We start from the raw sequence: 7,192 nt of genomic DNA, 5'->3' as shown, positions 1-7,192 counted from the left end.
TAACGGAGAGGAACTACGCATAGTTCTCGGCAAAATAGACGAAATCCTCGAAATTTGCGAGCTGTTGTTCTTGTGTCGACGGTGAAACGTGCATGCATTACATTCTGCACGTATAATGGAGTGAAACGAGTGCATAAACGTCGAAATATATCAAACGGGAAGGAAATGGCGGTTAGCTTTCGGCAATATCGCCGAAATCTAGCTCTATTTCCGAGGTTTTGGGTTTGTTTCGATGCTAAAACGGACGTGCATTACATTCTGCACGTAAAATGGAGTGAAAAGGTCGCTTAAACATCGAAATATCTCAAGCCTGAGGGAAATGACGCATAGTTTTCTGCAAATTCGACGAAATCATCGCGGTTTGCGAGCTGTTGGGCTTGTTTCAACGCTGAAACGGGCGGGCATTTCATTCGGCGCGAAAAATTGAATGAAAACATCGTATAAACGTCGAACGATCTCAAACTGGAAGGAAATGACAGATAGTTTTCGACAATATCGACGAAATCCAGCTCTATTTCCGAGCTGTTGGGCTTGTTTCGATGCTAAAATGGGCGTGCATTACATTCGTCACGCAAAATGGAGTTAAAGGAGCTCCTAAACGTCGAAATATCTAAAACGGGAAGGAAACAACTCTTAGTTTTCGTCAAAATAGACGAAATCATCGCTATTTGCGAGCTGTTGGGCTTGTGTCGAAGGTGAAACGGGCGTGCATTTCACTCAGTATGTAAATTCGGGTGAATAGATCGCATAAACTTCGAAATATCACTAACGGTAAGGAAATGACGCACAGTTCTCGTCAAAATCGACGAAATCATCGCGATTAGCGACATGTTGAGCCTGCTTGGACGGTGAAACGGGCGTGCATTACATTCGGCGCATAAAATGAAGGTAAAATAGCGCTTAAGCGTCGAAATATCTCAAACGGGAAGGAAACAACACTTAGTTTTCGGCAAAATCGACGAAATCATCACGATTTGCTAGCTGTTGGGCTTCTTTCGACGGTGAAACTGGAGTGCATTCCATTCGGAGCGTAAAATGGTGTGAGAGGAGCGCATAAACGTTGAAATATCTCAAACGCGAAGGAAATGACGGTTAATTTTTGGCAAAATCGACGAAATCCAGCTCTATTTGCGAGCTATTGGGCTTGTCTCGATGCTAGAACGGGCGAGCATTGCATTCTGCACGTAAAATGGAGTGAAAAGATCGCCTAAACTTCGAAATATCTCAAACGGGAAGGAAACAACGCTTAGTTTTCGTCAAAATCGACAAAATCATCGCGATTTGCGAGCTGTTCGACTTGTGTCGACGGAGAAATGAGCGTGCATTACATTCGGCGAGTATATAGAGTGAGAAGAGCGCTTAAACCTTGTAATATCTGTGGTAACTTATGGATCCTAGAGTAAGGACAAGTAATGATGATTTAATTAGGGTTTAGTGTAGTTAAATAAGCAATACTCAGTAACAAAAACCGGTTACAATATAGTCGTACGTATCATTATCACACACGCCTCGACTTCCCGATTCACACTCCGTGACCTCTCAACTCAGACTGCTCTTCTCCACTCGCATTCTGGCCGTTCTAGCAACCCTTTGTCTTTTCCTAGGCCCACCATACGCGTGTTCAGCAGACGCTCGTGGCCAGGGTCACTTAGGCCTTTTCTACGAAACTATGCACTTGAAAAGACCGATGACACATTTATGGACACGACGGCGCCTCGGCTCCCGCGACATTGTTCATGGTTAACTCGATGTTTATTAGAGCTTTTTCCCGATACTACATATCTTTAATGGGATGGAGATGACGCATAGTTTTCGTCAAACTCGACGAAATCATCCCTACTTGCGGGATGTTGGGCTTGTGTCGAAGGTGAAACGGGCGTGCATTACATTCAGTGCGTAAATTCGGGTGAAATGAGCGCTTAAACGTCAAAATATCTCAAACTTGAAGGAAATGACGGATAGTTTTCATCAAAATCGACGAAATAATCGCGATTGGCGAGATGTTGGGCTTGTCTCGACGGTGAAGCGGGCGAGCATTTCACTCAGCATGTAATTTCGGGTCCATAAAGCGCTTAACCGTCGAAATATCTCAAACGGGAGGGAAATGACCGTTAGTTTTCGACAATATCGGCGAAATCCAACTCTATTTATTAGCTGTTGGGCTTGTTACGATGCTCAAACAGGCGTGCATTACATTCTGCACGTATAATGGAGTGAAACGAGTGCATAAACGTCGAAATATATCAAACGGGAAGGAAACAACACATAGTTTTCGACAAAATCAACAAAATCATAGCGATTTGCGAGCTGTTGGGTTTGTTTCCACGGTGAAACTGAAGTGCAATAACATTTCGCGCGTAAATAAAGTGAAAACGGCGCTAGAACGTAGAAATATCTCAAACGGGAAGGAAATAACGATTAGTTTTCGTCAATGTCGACGAAATCATCTGCAATTCCTTGAGGGCATCCACTAATAAGATGCATTTAAATGACAGGGTTTACAGGTGGTGGGCTTACCTACAAACTTTTACCTTTGACATTATGTATCGGGGAGGCAGAAGAATGGCTCACGTCGATTTTTTTTCGCTGAACCCCGTAGACTCGGATCACCGTACGATCGTCAAAATTGCCGAAAAAGAAATCAATCGGGCCGAAATTTCCGAAGATTGGCTCTTGGCGGAGCAACGTCGCGATCCTCAAATTACGGGAATCGTCGATAAGTTGCGGAACGACGAGCTTGCGGACGACGTTGCGAATACGTACGAATTACGATCCGGCACCCTGTACCGTAAAATACAAAGAAGGGGCAGAACACTCTGCTTGCCCATTGTCCCAAGAGGCTTTAGGTGGTCCGTGATCAGCCATGTACACCAGTCAATCATGCACTTAGGATGGGATAAAACGCTCGAGAAACTATACGAGTATTACTGGTTCGATGGAATGGCGAAATACGTTCTCAAATTCGTTGAGAACTGTCATGCTTGTCGAGTTTCTAAGGCCAGTTCCGGCAAAATACAAGCCGAACTGCACCCCATACCTAAGACCAGCATACCTTGGCACACGGTTCACATGGATATCACGGCCAAACTAAGCGGTAAAAACGACGCGAAGGAATATGTCATTGTGGTGGTCGACGCCTTCACCAAGTTCGTATACTTGCACCACACCCGTAAGATAGACTCCCTTAATACCATTAAAGCACTCAAGTCCGCTATATTCTTATTCGGCAGCCCCTGTCGGATAATAGCGGACCAGGGAAGATGTTTTACTGGCAAAGAATTTCAAGACATTTGTTGTGATAAACATATTAAACTCCACTTAATAGCAACCGGTGCTAGCAGGGCCAATGGACAGGTAGAGCGTATCATGGGTACGCTAAAAAATACGTTCACAACAATAGAAACGACCGGACGGTCCTGGCAAGACGCGATCGGGGAAACACAACTGGCTTTAAATTGTACCCCCAACCGCGTGACTAAGTCGAGCCCATTGGAACTGTTAATCGGTAAAACAGCGAGACCCTGCGGCTTGTCCGTACCCGACAACATCGAAGAAAGAGAAGTAGATATCTCCCACGTACGGCGACAGGCGATAAAAAATATAGAAGCAAGTGCCAAATACGATAAGGATAGGTTCGACAAAAATAAGGCTCAAGTAGTTAGGTTTAACCTTGGTGAGTTTGTGTTACGTAAAAACGAGGAAAGAAACCAAACGAAGCTAGATCCGAAATTCAGGGGTCCATTTAGGATAGCAGAGATTTTGGAAGGAGATAGGTACACTTTAGAAACCTTGGACGGCAAAAGATCATATAAGGACAGACATGACAGACTGAGGAAGATGCCAGACAGCAGCGTTCCCGCTGAGTTAGACGTCTACGATGATGACAACGACGGTGATAATAACGATGCAAGTTCACGGACCTCAGAGGATCATTAATACCACGTTGCGGCTGTGCATCCAGTGTGGTGCTCTGCGCCTTCGTAATATGTCCAGTGGGACATTCTGCGCCTTCGTAATATGTCCAGTGGGACATTCTGCGCCTTCGTAATATGTCCAGTGGGACATTCTGCGCCTTTGTAATACGTCCAGTGGGACATTCTGCGCCTTTGTAATACGTCCAGTGGGACACTCTGCGCCTTCGTAATACGTCCAGTGGGACATTCTGCGCCTTTGTAATACGTCCAGTGGGACATTCTGCGCATTTGTAATACGTCAAGTGGGACACTCTGCGCCTTCGTAATACGCCCAACGTAGTAACACGATCCAACAATCTGAGACTCACCCGTGTACGGAATCGAAAATGATCTGTCGTGTCGTTACGGTCTGACTGATAACTCACGGAATGCAACTAGCACTTTGAATATAAATTATAACGCCACTAATTCTAGTTCTCTTTCATTTTCTTGCTTGTCAAACCCCTGAACAGAATCTCGTTGCCGAAATGGACCTTTGACTTATTTGGAACATTTAATTGAATGGTAAATAATATCAGCTACGTCGAGTCTAATGTTAAAAAAATACAATATTTTAGCTACACACGAGGACGTGTGATAGTCAGGATGGCCGTGTCGGAGAGGAAAGAACACCGGAGCCTCTGGAATGCTGGATAGTCCCGCAACATTGTAACCTAGAGCCTACTATAGCTGTAATTAAACAATTGTAGTTATTCAACCTAATTGTAATTGTCCGAGATATGTGATAGTGAGCTTGGGCTCGAGGCGACAGTCGGTCGCCAACGTGCCCGCGGTCAAGGGATGAACGTTTTGCCTAACAAAGGTATGAAGTAATTCTATAGCTCTCCTTAAAAGAAATATCTCTGGCGACACACGACAGTAAACATTCCAACGGTCTCTGTCCCGTGGCCACACGCAGTTCCTATTCTTCGAGAAAGATGATTGCCAGATGTCGATGTCTCTCCACAGTACGTGATCAGCTAGCCCGAGGGCCGTTATAAACACTAATATCTAGTTACCTAAAGTCCTTCGAACAGATAAACAGTCTTTGTCCCAACTACGGGAAGATAGGGGAGATCTATTTCTTTCAACGAACGGCGTCTCCCACTAGCAACTTTCCCTCGAGGGCGGCTAGCATCTTTTCTAACCACCGATATGGAAATTGACCAATTAGCAGCAACGCCAATTTCCCTTACTCCCTGAACGAAGACTATCCTCGACGAATCCGATGATCTCGTGCCCTTAGACACACCCCGATATAGTTTTCCTCTGTGGCATCATCGGGACGGAAAAGGCATTCTTTCACGCGATCTCATCGACTAAAGAAGTAACGTCTTCACGAATTATTATTGTTCAGACTTAGACCTCGCGAGCACGTTCGTTCATCATCCCGTTGACCGCGGATTCGTTATCGAACCCGAGACCATTGTTACTAGTACCGCGGGTGCCTAATCACCACAGTCGATTGTTAAACTTGTATCATCCGTGCCTGTGCTAATAAACTGTGTCTTTATTATATCGCAACGATGGCTAATTTCAATGAAGACTCACCAAACACCCACAATCCTAACCCCAACGCCACTCCGACATATATATATATATATTAAATACAATTTCAAATACATATGTAATACAATTTCATTTTACTAACAATAAGGGGAATAAAACAAAGAACAATTAGTTAGATGCGGAAAATGTTAACTTTATTCAGATAAAATAAGATACATAATACAAACTAATGTTTAATTAAGTAACACTTAAAATACAAAGAAAGCCAAAAAAATAGAGAAAAAATGTATTTGATTAGTTTAATATTATGTTTCTCTTTGTACACTTAATTTAACGATACATGATACCATACATCTTAATGTGTGTATGTCATTGTTAAACAATTATAAAGTATATTTATATAAGAGATATGAATAAGCTAATTTTTACATGTGTATGCATTACGCCAAAAATGTACGGGTAACGGCCTTGATTTCTCTTCGGCAAATGATGCACGTTGTGAATGCTGGCGAACAGTACTGACAAGTTGCTAGATGTCCACAAGGTAGGAACGTAATAGTCGCTTGTCGTTCCGTGCAAACTTTACACGAACGAGCATCTTTCAATGCTCGATTTTCTTGCTCCAGAGCAGCTAAAATAGTAAACAGTATATTTAAATACAATATATAATAGAATTTATTATATGTATACGGATTTCAGACAAATTAACGAATCTGTGTTTTTATTTTTATTACTTACCTACTTTCTCAGCGAGAGTTATTTCATTAGTATCATTTTCACTATTGGATCTCTCAGGACTCTCATCTGTAATTTCAATTGGTGCCTGAAATAAATATAATGTACATAAGTATATATTCTAATTATTAATTATACATATGGTTCAGGCTTTAAGTTTTTGTACTTACTTCCGCAGAAGTTTCATATAACTCCTGGCCTGTTACATTATTGACATATTCCCAGCCCCGTACTGGTAAAAAATGACCACAGCTGGGAGACGAAATCATATGTCTCTCCCATGGATCCTCTTCCGATCTCCAATTTCCTATTGTAATTCCACAATGGTAACAGGTAGTGAAATCATTTATTCCGGTGTAGAAGAAGCCTGCATGGGCTAATTCTTCACTTGTCTGTGTCATATATGTAGGCCATTTTGCGAATGAATTTAATCTGGATTCGTAAGTAGCGTATTCCAATATTGCTGCTTTCATAACATCTTTTAGTCCCAAACGGCTGAGATCATATGCCGTCGGGTTTCGTGAAAATCGATGGTCATTAAAATCAAATGACTCCTGATAATGTAAACCATAAGGACAAGATATATTTCTATTTCTTCGTCTTGTCCGTAGAACTTTAGCTGGATCTGCTCCCATTGGTACATTATTACAATGTTCATTGCGGATAAATCTGCACTCTGGAGAACGCATCTCATGAATTTGCATGGGAATATCACCCACAGACCACTGACTTGCCAGCAATTGACATTCAAAGCAAATTACGATATCCGTCTCGCCTGTATAGTAGAATCCTGCAGCTGCAAGACTGACAGGGTCAATGAAAGATACAGGCCAATTTCGAAAACTCGAACGTCTTACTGCTTCAAAACGAAAATCAGCATAATTTTCTTGAACGTCACGCGGCATTTCTATCGAGAATATCTGTGGCATTGTCCACGTCGACGGTATCGGTGATGTTAAATCAATCACCCTTGCTGAAGGTTCAGGGGATTGTAT

Source organism: Bombus flavifrons, unplaced genomic scaffold (assembly GCF_040668555.2).
Source record: "Bombus flavifrons isolate JBK064 unplaced genomic scaffold, iyBomFlav1_principal scaffold0021, whole genome shotgun sequence".
Lineage (NCBI taxonomy): Eukaryota > Metazoa > Arthropoda > Insecta > Hymenoptera > Apidae > Bombus > Bombus flavifrons.
The sequence above is the reverse complement of the archived record's forward strand: the minus strand, read 5'-3'. Positions refer to the sequence as shown.